This window comes from Malus sylvestris, chromosome 16 (genome assembly GCF_916048215.2).
Source record: "Malus sylvestris chromosome 16, drMalSylv7.2, whole genome shotgun sequence".
Classification (NCBI taxonomy): Eukaryota; Viridiplantae; Streptophyta; class Magnoliopsida; order Rosales; family Rosaceae; genus Malus; species Malus sylvestris.
The window spans coordinates 39,262,231-39,283,514 of record NC_062275.1 but is presented as its reverse complement, the minus strand read 5'-3'; the positions used below and the strand labels follow the sequence as shown (position 1 = coordinate 39,283,514).

Here is a 21,284-nt window from a genome sequence, read left to right as displayed (position 1 = left end):
ATGATGGATGGGATAGCTAGAGGCTTTTTCTCCACACATGACATGTATGCAAATAACTTGATTTCCAGTTACTACTTCATTAAATTATGAATGACAATGCTCCAAATTAACCGTGACATCACTAGTTAACTCTCAGATTTTCCTTGTTTTATTGGATTGCATGACATCATTCGACAACCCAAAACATTCTTCTAAAGTTCCCTACATGACATCATAATAGAGATACAATCAAAGATCATTACGTGTAATGAAAATCATAAGCATTGACAAAGCACTTGCAACTATGACATCATGTCACTCATGCTAGGAATTGAACTTAACGCAATCGTTTATAAGCGACCTTCACTACATGTGAATATAAGTTTGTAACGATTATGTGAAACTTCCTTATATTCTAGCAACGGATTTATGCATGCCAATTAAGTGTCGACCCTTAATTAACAAATACAAATAAGTTATCAATCAAATAGCTAAGCCAATTGCATTCACGATTCAAGAGTTCATAACTGGAATTTATCAAATTATATTGCACACATAATCATGGCTTTGAAATCACCCCTAGCCAAGAGGGGTTTAGCCACTCATATTCACAACAAAACAAAAGAAAATGAATTTAAACATTGTAAACAAAAGAAAGAAAACACCTAAACGCTCCAATGATCCAAGTTGGACAACAAGCACGTCCAAGCACTTTCCTTCCCTTCCTTTGCTACGGCACAAGGTGTTGGTAAGTGTTTGAAGGTTTATTTGTATGGAGGAATGGATGTGATGATGAATGGATGTGTTTGGATTGATATATGTCTCCCTTTGATGAAGGGTGGATGAATGTATTTATAGACTAGGAAGATGATGTAGTGGTAGGTGAATGTGTTAGGTGGTTGAAAGGAGTGGATGTGTTGGGTGAAATGAGTGGATGTAGTGGTAGGTGAATGTGTTGGGTGGTAGAAATGAGTGAATGTGTTGGGTGAAATGAGTGGATGTAGTGGTAGGTGAATGTGTTGGGTGGTTGAAAGGAGTGGATGTGTTGGGTGAAATGAGTGGATGTAGTGGTAGGTGAATGTGTTGGGTGAAATGAGTGTGCTAAAATGGTTATTTATAGGGAGATGATGATGCACAAACTTCAAATTTCATCCATTCCTTTTGCTCCAAGCATAAGCTATCCATTCCATGCCCAAAAATGCTCCAAAATGCTCCAAAATGCAATTCTTTGCCACATTAACCCTTTGGACCTACAAACACACGAAAATAGCTTAAAATACATAAGTAACTAAGAAATAACAACATAAATGCATGAGAACAAGCTAACTCAGTCGCATAAATATGATTTTATCAAATTCCCCCACACTTAGCTTTTGCTAGTCCTCGAGCAAAACAAAACAAAGGAAACAAACAAAACACAACCTAGACCTTCCAACATTTGCCTCAGGGATTTTTAATGAAACATGACATGTTAAAAATCATCATTCCCACAGATTTTGGTCATCCTTACACTTGAGCACATACTTAATCACAGTCACCACTTACTAGTTCACAATTAACCAATTAAAACGATGTTTTGAATGTAGTAACATGCCTTAGAGAATTTGCTCAATTCCTTACAAGATACTCTCTATTTTCCCACACATTTTCTGACTACACACCCTACACTAGTATATGTGAGAAGATTGATGTAAACACAAAACATTAGGACTCACATATGTTATAACAAAGAAAGCAATTTTCTGGAGTTATTAAGCATGTTTAGATATGATCTCATGAATGGAATGCTACTACTTAGATGCAAGAACCGGTGACACCATATGCTCATACCAATTTTGAACTCCACAAATTGAAACACACAACACTCAAGATTGAAGTAAAGGGTTGTAACAGGGCTTGGGGGTAATGGCTAACAAAGAAAGGATAGGGATACCAAACGTTCTTAAAGCGATAGCAAGCAAAGCAATGAAATAGACACTTGGAAATTACTTTAGAATGCAGAATCAACTTTTAAATACAAAGGGAAGATTCATGCAACACTTAGGGCCGAATTCAATGTTTTGGACCCTTTTTTAACAAACAACACTTTAGAGCTCTTTTTCATACTCTTTTCAATTCTTTTTTCTTTTCACTTTTTTTTTTCTTTTCTACCCGTGCCTTATTAAGGACTTTGGCACACACACACACACAAGAATCACTTCCCCCACACTTGCTTTCTGCAATATATTGATAAAAAATGCGTTCATTTTAAGTCATGCTTTACCATGCTTCAAGAACAAGGGTATGGATGGTCCTAAAACTAGGCTAGGTAAGGATAGTGTGGATTAACAAAGAACATAGGCTTAACAAGGCTCAACGGGGTTAAACTTAAACACATAATGAAATAGGGGCATGGTAATTTGGCTTTGGTGGTCACTACACAACTTCATCTTGAATATGTGTTATGCAAATCAATAGCATGCTTTGAATGAAATAGGCATGAGTTCTAGCATTTGGAACTAAATGATGAAACGCCTTCTAAGTAGCAACCAAGCAAAGAATAATGAGATCATGCAACGACTTTAGGAAACAATGATGCATAGATTATTAACTCTCCAAATAAACGTTTAGGATCAAGTCTCACAAGGTTGTAGCGTTCATTTGAGTTCCTTCCTTCAAAGCATGTTACAAAAACTGATTTTTCCCTTTATGATTGCATGTGAATTCACAAATTATAACCACAACCAAGCATACACCAAAGAGTAAATCAAATTTTTATCCATGTTTATAACTCTCTTTAACAGTCATGTAATTAAAAACCAAATCCTCAACATCGTGTTGGAAGGTACCCTAAGACACAAATAAACACACAAAAACAACTCTTTTTGGGTTTTTCAAAACAATTATTCAAATTTTTATAAGATTTTCGGATTTTTATGTCAAAACACACTAAAACACTCCAAAACAGCTTAAAAACACTTAAAAACAGCAAGGAACAACACTAGAAGTAATGGGTGATAAACTCCTATGAATTTCATGCAAAACAATAGTTACCCCCCCCCCCCCACACTTAAATCAAACATTGTCCTCAATGTTTTAAGCATAAACTCACACAAAAACAAGCAAACAAACAAACAACGAATAAACATGACAAGTATAGCAAAGTAAAAACTAGACAGAGTAGAGTTTAAGAACACAAATCTGGTTTTGGAGATAGATGATCTTGTTGACTTTCCACAGCGTTGATCTTGAACTTGTTTGGAATTATGAGCGAGGAATATTAGAGTTCCTTGGTTGTGCAGTCTGCATTCTTCTCTGCTTGTTTCTTCTGCACGGCAGGTAGGCACGAGGTAGAGGTGATGGTCTGTTTCTCTCTTCAATCTTTCCAATTGCCCACCTCTTGCTTTCTTTCTCCTTGACCCTAGCTGAGGATGAATTGGTAAATTATCTCCACATGCTTCGAGGTATCATTTTCACTTCCTTTATCTGTTCCCCAGGCAGATGTGGTAGATGAAGAGGAAGCATAAAATGATGAAGATGAGTACTCGAGAGCAAGGCTAGGTAAGCAATCAGGAAGGGGTTCCAGGCAGTCGGTTCCAGATCGGAAGATTGATACCAAGTGCTGTCTGATTGCTCTCTTTCTTCTTGTCCCAAAACAACGACAAGGAGAAGGACAGGGAGAAAGCATGATATGAGATACTTTTGCTTTCAACCTTCATGATATGAAATACTTTTTCTTTGGATGAGTTGTTTGCAGAGGTATCCTAGGGAATAAGGAACACTGAGTGACTCAAGAGGCTTTGTTGGGAAGGCATTCTTGGAGAAGAAGGGTTATGTCTACATTGCAAGGGAGGGTGAAGGTCGACATTTATATGAATTAATAATCGGTACTATTCTTTCACTCTTGTCGGTAACCGTTGGATGATTGAATAGTAATTCTTCACGTGCTTTCTACGTCACCAGAAATCTTCGACAGATTGCCCGTAATTTCCGCAAGGCTGAGTGTGCATGTGATAGGCACTGACACATCTGGAAAAGCAAGTGCCTCTTCGATATCTGGAATCGGCGCTTCGACAAACTGCCCGTGATTTTCGCAAAGCTGACTCTGCATGTGATAGATGCTGACACATCTGGAAAAACGCTTCGATAAACTGTCCATGATTTCTGCAAAGCTGACTCTGCATGTGACAGATGCTCCACGTTTGGAAAAACAGATGCCTCTCCGATATCTGAAATCGGCGCTTTGATCTCTGAAATCTCATCGAGTTCAGAGGTTGCATGTGACAAGTGCAGACAAATCTGGAAAAGAAGATTGGCCGTGGTTTCTGAGCAAGCCCAGCTTTTGAGAAAGCTAGAGCCTCCTTGATTTTTGAGTTGACCTCTTCGATTTTTGAGCTCGCCTCTTCGATCTCTGAAATCCCATCGAGTGCTGATTTTTATAGAGGTACGCAGGACATTCAAAGCACACTTGCATTTATGCCTGTAGAAACTCCCTTCTTGCACTTCTACGATCTTGACTTGTCCTACCTCTTCTTTCTTTAACACCTCTAAAAATGTCTGGCCCCTCCGATCGTCGTTTTGACTTAAACCTTAGTGAAGAGGCAACCTCGCCTTCTCCAGACAACATATGGCGCCCATCCTTCATATCCTTTACTGGTCCCCTTACCGTTGGGGATTCGGTGATGAAAAATGATATGACAGCTGCGGTGGTGGCCAGGAACCTTGTCACTCCCAAAGATAACAGACTACTTGCCAAACGGTCTGATGAGTTGGCTGTTAAGGATTATTTGGCTCTCAGTGTGCAGTGCGCAAGTTCCGTGTCCAATATGGCCTAATGCCTATTTGCCCGAACCCGTCAAGTTGAATCATTGGCAGCTGAAGTGATGAGTCTCAAGCATGAGATTAGAGGGCTTAAGCATGAGAATAAGCAGTTGCATAGGCTCGCACATAACTATGCTACAAACATGAAGAGGAAGATTAACCAGATGAAAGAATCTGATGGTCAGATTTTACTTGATCATTAGAGGTTTGTGGGTTTGTTCCAACAACATTTGCCTTCGTCTTCTGGGGCTGTACAGCGTAGTGAAGCTCCAAATGATCAACCTCTGATGCATCCTCATTCTGGGGCTCCGCCGACTGCCGAGGCTCCGCCGACTACTAAGACTTCTCCTAAGCAGCCTTTGTGAAGGCTCCATCTTGTATTTATCGGCTTAATGTTCCTTTCTTTTTTTATGAATGTAAAAATACCTTGCGTAACTGTCAGTGTTTCAAAAATAAACCCACACCAAAAACAATTAAACAAGCAACAAATAAAATGACAATCATGGCAAAATAAAATGCAGAAAAGGGAAGGTTTTTTTAGAAACGCAAAACTGATTGTGGAGCGATTCAAAAATCTTCCTTATTTGAATACATGGGTTGCCTCCCAAGAAGCGGTTGCTTTAACGTCTTCGAGCCGGACGAAACTTCCTTCTAAACTTGGATAGGGCCCATAACATGGAATTGATCCTTAAATGGATGATGATACTTGACGTGATCCGGCAATGGTTTAAATTCTAGTGTAGTTGCCTGAATAATCAAAATCAGCAAGTTAGTATAGAATAAAATCAAAATTGGAGAAGATGGCTTACTTGCTTGCTCCAACACAAACTTAATTACTAACACCACATCTTTGAAGGTTGTAGGGATATGGGACTTGTCCAGATTTGGTGTTTTGAGAGTTATGACTTGTCCCGTGTCATAAAATCCAACTTCTTTGGGATTTTTCGTCTCAAGTGTATCTTCTTTGATGAATTCTAGACATTCCCCATCCACTTCTTGCTCTTGATTCTTTGGAAAGGTTTCGAATATGCCTTTCTCACCCTCTTCTTCCTTGGATTGCTTGATCCTGCAAGGAATAAGGACATTTGGTGAAACGGGGTCAAGACGAATTGAATTTAGGCTTACCTTGTTTGTAGTGGACGGCATAGAGGGCATATGGGGTTGCGGCAAGGGTGGTTCTTCCTTTACCATGGCCTTGTTATTCTCCTCTTCTTCGAGCATCAGCTGTTCATCCATGTTTTGGCTTGGTTTGGATGTCTTGGGTTCACCTCCAACCTCCATAGCACTTCCCAAAGTGATAGCATCATGGATTTCAAAATCTTCCTTCAAATTTTTAATAGTTGAGTTGGAGAGTTCACTTTGCTCTTGAATTTGTACCGTGAACTCCATAATCTCTCCAAGTTGATTTTTCAATTCACTCATCTCCTTAGCTTGATTGAGCATTGTTTCATTTTGATTTTGCTGCCCCTGCACCAAAGAGGTTAGTAATTGAAAAATTTGATCACTATCCGTGGACATACTTGAATTTGATTGGAATTGTTGTAGGGGAAGCTGTGGTGGCTGCATAGGTCTTGAATGGAACTCCTCTTCTTGCTGCCAATATCCATCTTGTTGGAATTATTGAGGTTCTATGTAATCTGAATAATCTCTCCAATCCGAATTGTAAGCGTTGGAAAACATGTTGTCCCATGATTGGCTATGGCCTTGATAACCCCAAGCATCTTCATTCGCAGCGAATTGAGAATATTGCTGAATTGGATATCCTTGCCCATAGGACACACCACATGTAGGGACACTTTGCATTGTGGTCCTTTCAGCATATTGTGACAATTGAGAAGTAAGTTCCGCCAGTTGAGCTTGAATGGTAGCAAAATCCATGTCTTACTTCTCTAGAATCTGAAATCAAGGAAACAAAACTAAATCAAATATCAAAAGTAAAAAATAAAAAAAAAACACAAACAGAAACAAAGTCAGTAACTAAAAACAAAAGATACGAAAATAAACAAAAAGAAATAACAAGGGATTAGCAAAGTTGCTAATCCCCTGCAACGGCACCAAAACCTTGGCGCGAAAATTAACTTAACACACAAATTTAACCCTCTTTTGACAACTGTAGTATAAGTATAAGTAGGGATCGTTCTGGACCGGGGATTAGGAGGGCTTGCTAATAACCTCTAAACTGACTCAAAAACATAAAACTCAACTTAAAAAAATACTTAACAAGACTCACAAGCCTCAAAGCAAACTTAAAATACTCAAAACAGCTTAAAACAAATAAATAAATTTAAACTAGACACTAGGAATGACTTTGGACGAAAATTGACTTTTACTTGAATCAAAACATTTAAAAACACAAATTAAAACAGATTCTAACTAATTAGACACACTAAAGTAAAGGGGGATTGAGTTTTGGACAAAGTTGAAACAAACAAACAAGTATGAAAAACTAGACAGATTGTAAAACAAATTTGAGAAATAAGATGATGGATGGGATAGCTAGAGGCTTTTTCTCCACACATGACATGTATGCAAATAACTTGATTTCCAGTTACTACTTCATTAAATTATGAATGACAATGCTCCAAATTAACCGTGACATCACTAGTTAACTCTCAGATTTTCCTTGTTTTATTGGATTGGATGACATCATTCGACAACCTAAAACATTCTTCTAAAGTTCCCTACATGACATCATAATAGAGTACAATCAAAGATCATTACGTTTAATGAAAATCATAAGCATTGACAAAGCACTTGCAACTATGACATCATGTCACTCTTGCTAGGAATTGAACTTAACGCGATCGTTTATAAGCGACCTTCACTACATGTGAATATAAGTTTGTAACGATTATGTGAAACTTCCTTATATTCTAGCAACGGATTTATGCATTCCAATTAAGTGTCGACCCTTAATTAACAAATACAAATAAGTTATCAATCAAATAGCTAAGCTAATTGCATTCACGATTCAAGAGTTCATAACTGGAATTTATCAAATTATATTGCACACATAATCATGGCTTTGAAATCACCCCTAGCCAAGAGGGGTTTAGCCACTCATATTCACAACAAAACAAAAGAAAATGAATTTAAACATTGGAAACAAAAGAAATAAAACACCTAAACGCTCCAACGATCCAAGTTGGACAGCAAGCACGTCCAAGCACTTTCCTTCCCTTCCTTTGCTACGGCACAAGGTGTTGGTAAGTGTTTGAAGGTTTGTTTGTATGGAGGAAAGGATGTGACGATGAATGGATGTGTTTGGATAGATATATGTCTCCCTTTGATGAAGGGTGGATGAATGTATTTATACACTAGGAAGAGGATGTAGTGGTAGGTGAATGTGTTGGGTGGTTGAAAGGAGTGGATGTGTTGGGTGAAATGAGCGGATGTAGTGGTAGGTGAATGTGTTGGGTGAAATGAGTGGATGTAGTGGTAGGTGAATGTGTTGGGTGGTAGAAATGAGTGGATGTGTTGGGTGAAATGAGTGGATGTAGTGGTACGTGAATGTGTTGGGTGGTTGAAAGGAGTGGATGTGTTGGGTGAAATGAGTGGATGTAGTGGTAGGTGAATGTGTTGGGTGAAATGAGTGCGCTAAAATGGTTATTTATAGGGAGATGATGATGCACAAACTTCAAATTTCATCCATTCCTTTTGCTCCAAGCATAAGCTATCCATTCCATGCCCAAAAATGCTCCAAAATGCACTTCTTTGCCACATTAACCCTTTGGACCTACAAACACACGAAAATAGCTTAAAATACATAATTAACTAAGAAATAACAACATAAATGCATCAGAACAAGCTAACTCAGTCGCATAAATATGCTTCTATCACTTCACACTGTCTTGATCAAAAGTGTGTGAAGTTTTCTACGAGTTGTAGTGTTTGCATTGTTATAGAGGGGAAATGTTTGAAGCAGATGCAAGAGAGCTGAATAGCTTGATCTTCGTATGCCATGCACTGAAGTTGGTGTTGGCTTGCAATAAGACTTTGTTGGTGACTATAACTCTTGTTGGGCATAAGTGCTCCCTTAGTTGAGTTGTCAAGCTTGAGGGTTTTTGATTCTTTGTGAATGCTAGGAGTTCACATGTACAAGTTGTACCACTCGTCTTCTGGTATGTGGAATGAATGGTGAGTTGCTTTCATCACTTGGTTGGTGTTACGAAGGTGAGTTCCTTCTTCCCCTGGTTGGTGGCACGAATGGCATGTTGCCAAATGATATTAGAGTACGGGTTGTACATTTTTGGTGGCATGAAGGAGAGTACAGGTTGTACATTTCATCACTTGGTTGGTGGCATTAAGATGAGTTCTTTCTTCACCTAGTTGGTGGCATGAGTGGCAAGTTGCCAAATGATATTAGAGTACGGGTTGTACATTTCATCACCTGGTTGGTAGCATGAAGATGAGTTCCTTCTTCACATTTCATCACTTGGTTGGTGAGAATAAGGGCAAGGTGTCTAGGCACACTATAGCAAGTGTCGAATGACACAAAATATGTTGAACCCTTTCAAAGCACAGTTGGCTTATGTATGAATGTGTTGGAATGTATGATTGAACGAATATACTGTGAAGTTGTTCGTTTATTTGTATAGTCTTGTTGACATATACTTAGACTTTGTTTCATGTTGGAAGCATTCATGTTGAAGCTTTGAACCCGAGTGTTTCATTGCGAGGAATGTAAGAGGATTATGACCGAGTTGTCTAAATCACCTCTTTATTGAATTCATGCCAAATAGTCTTCGTTACATAGGATGCCGAACGGTTGAAGCTTAACATTTGTACAATATGAGTTTACTTGTAATAGTACTTCAAGTGATCAGCGTTCCATGGATGGCCAAGGGTCTTGCCATCAGAGCTTCTAAGCTTGTAGCAGCCAGGGCGACTGATGCCAATAACTTTAAACGGTCCATCCCAGTTTTGACTAAGTGTTCCTTAACTCGGGACTATATCTCAGAGTAATCTTTTCTTCAATACCCAGTCCCCCACTTTGAAAGAACAAGGTTTGACCCTTGAGTCATAGTAGTTGGAGATGCGCTGCTTGTAGGTGACATTCCTCAAGTGAGCCTAGTTTCTGTGTTCCTCGACTAGATCTAAGTTGAGGGTAAGTTGTTTGTCATTTCCGCTTTGCACGTAGTTCTAGACTTGGAACGTTGCTTGCTCAAGCTCAACTGGGACAACTGCCTCTGTACCAAAGGCAAGTGAGAATGGGGTTTCTCTTATTGATGTCCGATACGAAGTGAGGTATGACCAAAGAACTTGGGGTACAAATTCTGGCCAACAACCTTTAGCCTTGTCCAAGCTGGTTTTCAAAGTTCGCTTGATTATTTTGTTGATGGCTTCAACTTGTCCATTAGACTAGGGATGAGCTGGGGAGGCAAAACATAAGTTGATGTTGAACTTAGAGTAGAACATCTTGAACTTATTGTTGTCGAACTGTCGCCCGTTGTCAGTGACTATCACATTGGGAATGTCGAATCTGCAAAGGATGTTATTCCATATGAAGTCTTCTATTTTTGCCTCAGTAATGGTTGCCAAGGGTTCTACTTCGGCCCACTTTATGAAGTAGTCAACTGCAACGATTGAATAGCAAACCTTGCCCTTCCCGGCAGGCATTGGGCCGATCAAATCAAGTCCTCATTGGGCAAAGGGCCAAGGGCTGATCATAGGAGTGAGCGGCTCGGGAGGGGAGTGAGGAATAGTTGCGTAGCGTTGACACTTATCACATGAGCGAGATATTCTGATGGCATCTTGGTGGAGTGTTGGCCAGTAATATCCTTGGCGAAAAGCCTTGTGTGCTAGGGATCGAGATCCAGCATGATCTCCGCAGACTCCTTCATGTATTTCTTGAAAGACAGTTTTCGCCTCTGCGGGCGTAAGGCATCTTAGGTATGGTAGGTTAAAACCCCGCTTGTAGAGTTGGTCATTAATGATCAAGTAACGGGTAGCCTTGTATCGAATCTGCTTAGCTTGGACTTTGTCATTTGGAAGGGTGCAATGAGCAATGAATCTATAAATCGGGGTAATCCAACTATCTCCTTGTTGTAAGTTGCACATTCCGCAGCCATGGTGCTTGGTGCTGCCAACAATTCGACCTGAATTTTTCTCCTAATCTTGTCTTCCACCGCTAAGGCGAAACAAGCCAAAGCATCTGCATGACTGTTTGCCGCTCGAGGAATTTGGGTGATCTGGTAGTGGAAGTGCTTGACCAACAATTGTGTTTGTGCCAGATATGCTGCCATGGAGCTATCCTTAGCATCAAAGTTATTGGTGACCTGGTTAACCACCAATTGGGAGTCACTGAAGATATCAATTCGTTTAACCCCAAGGTGTTTGGCCAAACGTAAGCCTGCTAGGAGGGCTTCATATTTGGCCTCATTGTTCGACGCCTTGAATTTGAAACGAAGAGCATACTCCATCGCCACTTTGTTAGGGGTCGTAAGGACTAGTCCTGCTCCACAACCTTGTTGGTTGAACGAGCCATAAACATATAGACTCCATGCTGGGGCTATTGGTTCTATTTTCTGAGCTTCCGAGGGTAATGAAACCACTTCTTTAGGCGTAGAAACAATGTCAACATGATATGTGAAGTCGGCGATAAAGTCTGCCACTACTTGGCCCTTCTCAATTGGCTTTGGTTGGTAGGAGATGTCAAACTCACCCAATGCTATCGCCCATTTTATCATTTGCCCGGAAGTGTCAGGACTTTGGAGTATTTGTCGAAGAGGATGATTGGTAAGCACGATGATGGAGTGTGCTTGGAAGTAAGGGCGAAGTTTTCGAGCAGACATGACCAATGCTAGAGCCAATTTCTCAATGTTGGAGTATCGTGTCTCTGCATCTTGTAAGGCTTTGCTAGCGTAGTAGACAGGCCGTTCGACATTACCATCATTTCAAATGAGAACGGAACTTACTGCTAAAGCCGATACCGACAGATAGATAATGAGAGTGTCACCAACCTCAGGTTTGGAGAGCAAATGGGCTTTACTCATGTAGTCTTTGAGGTTGTTAAATGCCTCAGGACATTCATAAAGCTCAGGAGTTCACATCCTGCCGTAGAGTCTATAAATCTGTCTATGAGAGGAAGAGGAAAGCTATCCTTCGGGCATCTTTTGTTTAGGTTGGTGTAATCAACACACATTCTCCACAAGACCTTTTGGAGCAGGAGACATTCCTTGGTCGGATTCTTCTTAACAAGGACAACATTTGATACCCACGTTGGATAATTGACTTCACGGACGAAGCCTATGCCTTTGAGTTTTTCAACTTCTGCCTTCAATGCCTCGTACTGTTCAGCGTCATAAGATCTTCGCTTCTGTCTCACTGGCTTGGTCTTGGGGTCAATACTTAAGCGATGACAGATTATATCAGGAGAGATGCCTGGCATGTCCTCATATGACCAGGTGAAGACCTCAGTGTTCTCTTGTAAAAAAGAGATCAATGCCAACCGAATGGGTGGTGACAAGGTGGTACTAATCTTCACCATGCGATTCGGATAATCTTTTGAGATAGAGACCTTTTCCAACTTTTCAGCGGATTGTGCTTGCTAGGTGAAAGAGTCATCTCGAGGATCGTCGGGTTGACTGTTGCCACCGTGAAGATCCAAGTTGGCTTCGTCTGGGCTGGTCTTTATGACTTAGTCATGTATAGAAAGGGTTTCCTTGGGCACATGCAGGTGCTGTTGCTTGACCGAAGTGTTGTAACATGATCGTGCACTAAGTTGATCTCCTATGATGTAACCATTGCCATAGGGGGTTGGAAATTTCATCAACAACATATGTGTGGATACCATGGCCTTGAGATCATTGATGCCTGTGAGTCCGAAGATGACATTGTATGCCATTGGGCAATCAACCACTAGGAAGTGAGGGGTAATGGTAGCTATGTAATGGCCTGTACCAATGGTGAAAGGTAAGTGTATGCTCCCCAAAGGTTGCACGATATCACCGGAGAAGCTTATCAGAGGGGAAATTGAGCGGTCGAGCAAGTGTTCAGCTACATTAAGTGCCCTGAAAGCTTCAGCAAACATGATATTAACCAAAGCCCTTGTGTCTACCAGGATTCGTCGTACTTCAAAGTTGGCTATGTGAGCTTCCATGATCAGTGGGTCGTTGTGAGGGTAGATGATACCTTTTTCTTCCTCAGGGTAGAAACATTTTGGATCCGAGTTAGGCTTTTGATACTTACCTTCCCTGATGTCTTCCATGTGAAACACTTGGTGGCCAGACCTTAAAACTAGTTCACTATTTTTTGTGGCCCTGTTGGAGATTTAGATATGGGTGTGCCACCACTTATGGAATATATCAGATTTACCTAGCGTTGGTTACAATTACCCCTTGGAGGGTGAATGAGGAATTGATCGATTTTTCCTTCACATGCCAAAGCTTCAATATGATCACGAAGGGTGATACACTTCTCGTCGTCATGGCCGTTATGCTCGTGTTCTTCGTGAGCTTGTAATCCGGGTGCCTCGGCTTTGGCTTTGGCATCAAGTGTGCTATGCTAGGGTAAATGGCCACGCATGTGGCGTTCAAAGATGTGTATGCCTCATACCTCGGGGTAGGGGTTGTCCTGACACGTGCTTGACCCACTGTGTTGACTGCCTGGGGTTGGGGATTATCATGCTGATACACTTGGTTATCGCGATAGTGTCCCTTACTCTTTTTACTAAAATGAGACTGGTGAGGATGGAAATCTTTCCTTTTGCCCTGAGATTGATATGTCTATTGACTTGGCAAAGTATTAAGTAAGGCGGGGGGAGGCACCGCTGTCGTTTGGAAGGTCAAGGTCTTCTCATTTGGTTGGATCTGGCTTCCACTCCCTACTTGCTGATAAAGGGTGGTTATGGGGGGTTTCCCTTGATACGTCATTGCCTCAGCAGATGCATGGTTGTAAGCCTGTGCCATCACCTAAGAGTAAGTCTTCCAAGTGTTGGCATTGATCATTTACTTGAAGAAACAATCATGTAGGCCTGCCGTGAAGGCCTTGAGGGCGGTCTTGTCATCTGCCTCAGCGCAGCGAGAATACTCATGGCTGAAACGACCAACATACTCTCGCAGTGACTCGTCTGGCTTCTGGCGAATAGTGTACAAGTCATTTGTAGAATGCAAGCGATCGGTCTGGAAGATGTGTTGAGAGAGATACAGTTTCCTCAGTTTCGCAAATGAGTCTACTGTCTCAGGTGGAAGATGGCAATACCAGTTTAGAGCCCCGCCAGAGAGGGTGGAAGGGAAGAGAAGACATCGCTCTTCGTCGGTGTTCATTCGATATGCCATGGTGGACTCAAAGAGGGTAAAGTGTTCAATTGGGTCCTCCATTCCAGTATAGAGTTGTAAACCAAGCTTTTGTTTTGTCTTCGCTTGAAGGGGGCTATCAAGGATCCTGCTTATGAGAGGGCCAGGCCTGGGTTGGTTCCAGTCAGGTATCTCGGCCTGACGTTCGGCCTTTAACTTGTTTACTTCCTCAATGAGCTGTAGGACAAGGGGGTCTTGAGTGGAGTCATGTACCACTGGATTTTCTTTCGTAATTCTTCATCGCCTCTTGAAAGTAGGAAAGTTTGAGCAAGGGCGTGTGATTTTTCCTTGGACTTGCTGTACTAACTTTTAGGGCGAGTCTGTCGGAATACCTCAGAGTCCCCTGTACCTCCATGTTCCTTTAGGACATGTCGTTCCTTCCCTTGATTGGCAGCTTGCCTGGGTCGTGGGAGGGGACCAAGTCTTTCAGCAACCCTTGGGTCATTGATCTTCGAGCATATTTGGAGGGGATTCTCTCGACGTTGCTTTAGGAAGTCTCGGAAGTCACGATAAACGGCTTTCGATCCTTTTAACCCTTCTGCTAGGAGGTGTCTTCCTCCATTTTTCCTGCTTCGGGTTGAAGCAGCTCGGTTGAGAGAAGTCTCATGTTGATCAATTTTTTTATGATTAGCTTGCTCCTCATCAGGGATACCCATGTCAAAAGAAGGTGACCCTCCATGTTGGGGGGTACCCAGATGATGGTTGATGTCCACAGGGGCAACAAGCTCGCGTGTTTGAGTACGCATAGTTTCATGGAGCGTCTCAAAAAGCTTCTCATACTGCTCCTGGAGGACCTCATTCTTCATTGCTATCTTGTTGTTTTGAGCTTCTAGCTCATCGACTTTAGCTTGAAGTGCAACCCTCTTTCCTTCCTTTTTTTTGTTGCTTCAAACTAAGTGCAAGAGGGGTGTCATTCTGTGTGCTGTGGCTTCCTTCGCTCCCCATGTTGGAGAGGGATGCCTGGTCAAAAGAGAGTGTACGAATTGTTGAAACCAGCTTGACAAAGCTGAAGAGAGTGGGAATAAGTGTCGTTCCCACAGACGGCGCCAAATGTTGATGCACAAAATCAATGAGGACTTTGGTACAATAGAAAATGTTAAGTTTGTGACCTTCGCTAGATTGCTCTGGTCACTAGTGTGGATAAGTATGTAAATGGATAAAGACAGGGAAGCAAACACAAGATGTACGTGGTTCACCCAGATTGGCTACATCCACGGAGTAGAGGAGTTCTCATTCATTGTGAAGGGTTTACACAAGTATATAGGTTCAAGCTCTCCTTTTGTGAGTACTAGTGAATGATTTAATACAAATGACATTAGGAAATATTATGAGAGAATGATCTCTATTTATAGAATAGAGTTTCTAGTTTCATTCTGACATTGACACGTGTCGTGCTGTGATTGGCTTCTGATGTTGACATGTGTCGCGCTATGATTGGCTTCTGATGTAGACACATGTTGCACTGTGATTGGCCTTCTATTGGAGGGAAACTCTTTTGGGTCCTTGATGGTATAACGTTGACTGGTGCTCAGTAGTTTCGAGATTTGTCAAGTATGGTACAAACAGTGCTCCCTTAAGTTCCCGAGTGAGGGAAGCTCCTCAGTTAGGGACTTGCAAGATCCAAGCCATTGAGTAATCATGAAACTTCTACGTACCGAAGTATGGTATCATACGTAGATGTGACATATTCTCTGGAAGTACTTTTCTTCCATCCAGGGGTGGTATCTTTAACCGATGAAGATGCACAAGGTAATGTATCAATTTCACTTGAAGTTTACTTGTAGTTTTGAGTGTTGGAAATATGCCCTGAAAGTCAATCTTTGGAAGAAATCTTTCAGGACAAATGAATCGATGTATGGATGATTCTTATACATCAAATGGCAAAGATACTAATTAGGACTATCTCAATAAATGAAATATGTCCTGAATAGTGAATCCATGGACAATGGATCGATTGAAGAAGTAATCTAATGATGTTAGACTACAGAGACCTTCTTCACATAACCATTATGTCCAAAAGGTTCCTGGTCGTTGGATTGTCAGAGGGATACTGACAATGCTTAGACTGGTACATACTGTGTCCGCTTCAATTGGAAGGATGGAAAGTCTCAACCCATTCGTGTTGTGACACTAAGACAAGTATGTAGGTGCTCATTAAGGGAATGAGTTCACTGAACACAATCGAATCAGAGTACTTGCATGGAGGTCTACTCACATGTCAAGCAAGTAACTCAAATGGTTGGAATAATGTAAGTAATCCTTTGACCTGAGGCATCGTCGTTGTCTTGTGGTTAAGTACTTAATCTTTGATTATGTCAACGTCACTCTATCAGAATGTCAACGGCATAGTTGGGGTTAAGCCACTTAGTCATGAAGGCAAGTGTATGCGCAACAAGGAATCTCTAATCCTCGATAAGAGAGGAAGAATACTCTAAGATATGATTCGGGAATCTTCTGCCGAAGTATCGAGCGTAATAAAGGAAAGCGTTCCTAAACGACTCAATTGGATCATATAAGAAGGAATAATCACATTAGGGGTTTGACATGAAATATCCATACCCTAATGATGTGATTGAGAGTATTGTATTAGAGAAGGATTGAATTACATTGTAATTCCAACTGACTAGGTTCTTTGAATAAACTTCTACATTAGCTTGGGTAGCTATGACATATGGTTAGATGTCACTCATAGCTTGTGAGTTCTTCTAGATGATTAGATGTAGTCGTCAAAGAAGAAAGGTGAATTAAAATGAGGTTTTAATTCACTAAGTGATTGAATTAAATATAAGCAATTGGATTAATGCCAATCACCTCACTGCCTTGCTAATTAGAACCTAAAAGATTATTCACCACAACACTATTGTAGTGAGTAACTAATGGATGATGGAAACAATTAATTAGATTAATTATGTGTTGTGATTAATTTAGAAAAGTCTAGAAAAATGATAAAAGCGATAAAGATCGTTTTGGGCTTAAAGAAACGTTCGGGTTTAATTAGGCCCATTGGGCCTAAACCCATTGGGCTTTTATTCAAGCATTGGATGACTTGAAATAATAAAAGCCCAAAGCCCAAAAACAACACAAGAGGGCCGGCCATATTATGTGGGTTTTGGAGAGATATTTAGTCAAGTGTTGACTAGGTTTTCTTTTTGTCTATATAAGCAACTTTATAAGATATTGTTCATTAGGGTTTTTGTGAGTTTTGAACAACAAAAGAGGCAAAAGAAAATAGCCATCTTGGACCACAAAGGCCGGCCACCAAAGGGGGTTTTTACTAACATCTCTTACACCCTTTTGGTTATTCCTTCATCCTTCTCACTACACTAGTGGGTGAGGATCTTTAGAGGTTTCCTACTTTGGGAACTTGAAGAGAACCTAGGAGCACTCATTGTAACAAAGTGGAGGAGGCAAGGAGGGAAGCTAGGCTCAAGGATTTCAAGGAGCAAAGGCCTTGGAAGTGGTCCATCCTTGGTCTCAAGTCTAGATCAAGAGGTATAAGACTAACCTTCACTTTGTTCTTGATTCTAAAATTGTTTTGATGCATTATATATAAACCTATGAACCTTGAAGGGGATTTGCATGACTATAGCTTTGATAATATGTTATAGATGCTTCCGCTGCTTTCGTATATTAAATTTTGATTTGTATATGCATGATAGTCATTATGAAATCCCATGCTAGAATCTCATAATTTTCCCTTCAAATGGTATCAGAGCCAATGGTTTATATATAATGTGTCCTTTTGGATTTTATGCATATGGGTATTAATATTATGCATGACATATTTATTGTTTCATTCAAAGTATGTTTGTCTTTTGTTTTTCAATAGTTGAAAAATGTTAGTCAAAAGTTGAGAAAGATATGTTTGCAAAAGTGTTTTGTATACATGAATGAAAAATGAGTTTAGAACTAGTTTGACATATTATTTATTCATTTAAAAGTATGTTTGTCTTTTGTAAATCAAGAGTTGAAAAAGATATGCATGTAAAAGTTGTTTTGTATGCATGAATGAAGAATAAGTCATGAACAAAATTTGGGGTGTTGTTCAAAAGGGTAGGCACGGTTTTGGGGGTGGTTTTGGGTTGTGTTTGTGTTTTATTGTAAACCACTCACACATCCTATTAAAGCTTAAAAGAAGTGTTCTTGTCACTTTTGTTTTTGGGTTTGAAAAATCACCAAGAATGTACAAATCTTGAAATTGTGTTCATGGTTTTGTTCTTGGTGTTCATGGTTTGGTTTTGGGTGAAAATGGTTTTAATTGGTTTTCATGCATGGTTTTATGGTTTTGGATGATGTTCTTACCATCCATAACCATATTAAAAACTTATAAAACCCTAGACTTGACTAGGAGGATTTCCATCACCCATCTCACCTAAGTTTTAATGGCAAAACCAAGTGACAAGCAAAATTTAGTTTTTCTTACATAATGTGGCTTTTAATGCAAGTTGTGTAAGATTGTGTAAGAGACCTCCCATCCCCTTAATGTGGCCGGCCTCCCTAGTGGATTTATCCACTTGTGGGGCTATTTTGTAATCTTTAAAAAGTTGATATTTACTTTGAAATATTTACGGTTTTACCCCTAACTTTTCATATTTACATTTAGGCCCCTACTAACTAGAAAGTTAAAATATTTGATTTTAATTTTGTTAGTTGTTTAAACTCATAATACTATTATGCCCATATGCACTAAATCTAAATGTTTATGTTGCATTCCCTAATGATTATTTAAATGTGTTTAAGTAGTTATGAAATGGATGACTTTGGACTTATGCCTTAAACGATAATTGAACTATATGATAAGGCGCTAAAATCAAATTGTTTGAACCTTGGGAATGTGTTTTAATTACTGTTTAATTGGACCTTGTCACGTTTGACGTTAATCTTTCTCTCCCCTTTTAGTATATGTAATTTATAGGAATTTGTACAAATCGGTTTGTAATTCTTATTACTTCTTAATCTCTATTCGTTAGTGGATTCCCTCTAGTGCTAGACTAGAGTTTCTTTAATTATTGGTAAGGAGACATAACTAAAAGAGGGTTTTGACATGAGATTAAAGATTAAAAGGGTCCAATGCCCAAATTAGCAATGAATGATTGTCTTTCATTTCTAATGGCTCAATTAAAATGGTTTTAATTGGATTGATAAGCACGTAATTAAATTGACACAACCTCCCCGAGTTTATATTCAACAATGATGGCTCGTTGTTGCAATAACCTAATAAGTCCATAGTCATCCAAGAGCCTAAGATAACTATAAAGTCCAATTTCAAAGGAATGCAAAAACCATAGTAGTAGTAGTTACTTCCAAAATTTGAAAAATTCGTTTTTGATATTGATTTGTTTTTTCTCAAAACAAATAGTGGGAGTATCATACGCTACTAGACTATAATGAATACAATTAGTAGTTATATATATATCTCCAATATTTTGAAAAATGTTTTGATATTGATTTGTTTTATGAAAACAAATAGTGGGGATATTATATGCTACTAAATTCATTAACTTTGGACTAGTAGTTATAATAGGACAATTTATTTGATTGTGATTAAATAAATAAAATTGATGAGACCTTAAAATCCCTCAACCAAACAATATTAAGTTGTAAGCGTAAGAGTGCTTAGAACACTTTTTCGTGGCCTTCCACCGTGGTAGGCTCCAAGCGTTTATGACTTGTACACCGCCTTCACCCTATCATGGGGAAGTGACAAAGTGCATGCTTATATTCAGGAGGAGTTTATTTAAAACATTTGATGAGGTTAAGGTAGGCAACGAGTATGGCCAACATCGTATCATCGTGAGGTCATGCTTGAACCCCTAGCTAAACCGGCATGGTGGGAAAGAACTTAACTAAGAAACATAATGCCAACATCGTATCATCATGAGGTATTATTTTCTAGAGGCCAAAAAGATGGGTAATCACAAGAGGTTGTTGTGAATGGGTACTTGTACCCTCTCATTATTATTGTTGCTAGCCGACATCGTATCATCGTGAGGTGGGCTTGGTAATAGTGAGCCTCCCATAACCCGCTAGGAGCTTTCTTTGAAATCTCCCGGATTCCATTATGGGGGATATGGAATTTGCCAAAAATGGTGGGTGGTGTCATTCGGTTTAAAGACCCAAATCGTTTGACTTAAACAACAATCAATCTAATTATTTTATTTGTTTATGTATATAGATATGGTTGGAAGCACACTCGCGAAAATACTCGACAAACATCGCCTAGAGGGGCACAATTTCCCATCATGGTATCGTAATGTCAAGATTCTCCTAACATTGGAGAAGATTGTTTACGTACTAGACAAGGCTCCACCTCACATACCTCTTGGCCCTGACGCCACTGAGGATGAACGTGCTAAGTATGACAAGCACGTTGAGGATGATACACAAGCCAAGTGCTATCTGTTGGCTTCCATGAATGAGGAGCTACAAAGACAGCACGAGGGCATGGACAGTGCATCTTCCATAATACTCCATCTTACGGAGTTATATGGTGAAGGGACACGCAACCGTCGCTTTAGCACTGTCTGTGAACTTGTGAAGACCAAGATGGTCAAGGGGGCTCCAGTGCATCAACATGTACTGAAGATGATAGGATTCATTGAACAATTGGAGAACCTTGGTACTCCACTTGACGGGGAATTAGCCTAGGACTTCATATTGGCTTCTCTTTCTGATTCATTCTCGCAGTTCGTAATGAACTACAACATGAATAAGATGGATAGCACTCTCTCCGAGTTACTAAACATGTTAGTAACCGCCGAGAAGACTATGAAGAAAGAGAACGTTGTAGGGACTGCTGCAGTAGCCTACAATAAGCCATCCTCTTCCAAGGCCAAGCCGCAAGGCAAAGGCAAAGGGAAGGAGAAGAAGTCCCCCACTCCTAAGCCGAAAGGAGGAGTGAGGAAAAAGAAGGCAAAGGAGCCCAAAGGGACTTGCCACCACTGTGGAAAGGAGGGGCATTGGAGGAGGAATTGCAGGTTATACCTTGCAAGTCTTAAGGACAAGCCACAAGGTATGGTTTATGTTCTTATCTTCAATTCTAAATGTTAGATCTTCTAAATATTTATATTTGATATAAAGTGCTAATCACTTGTATAATTGTAAATAGGTGGAGAAGCCAAGTAGAAGAAGAACAAGCAAGAAAATGTGGTGAAGGGTTCGGCCACTATGATTTTTGCTTACTACTTAGGAAGTTTTGTTAGGCATTTA

At 40.1% G+C, this 21,284-nt stretch overlaps 1 long non-coding RNA gene across 1 annotated transcript; it reads right to left on the bottom strand.

The window, feature by feature from the left end:
* Positions 1–503: 503 nt before the first annotated feature.
* Positions 504–8,036, bottom strand: LOC126606360 (uncharacterized). The gene is made up of 2 exons (XR_007617192.1): positions 7,903–8,036; positions 504–644 (listed from the first exon to the last, which is right to left on the bottom strand). It is a non-coding gene; the product is annotated as an uncharacterized LOC126606360 (long non-coding RNA).
* Between the last annotated feature and the right edge of the window lie 13,248 nt (positions 8,037–21,284).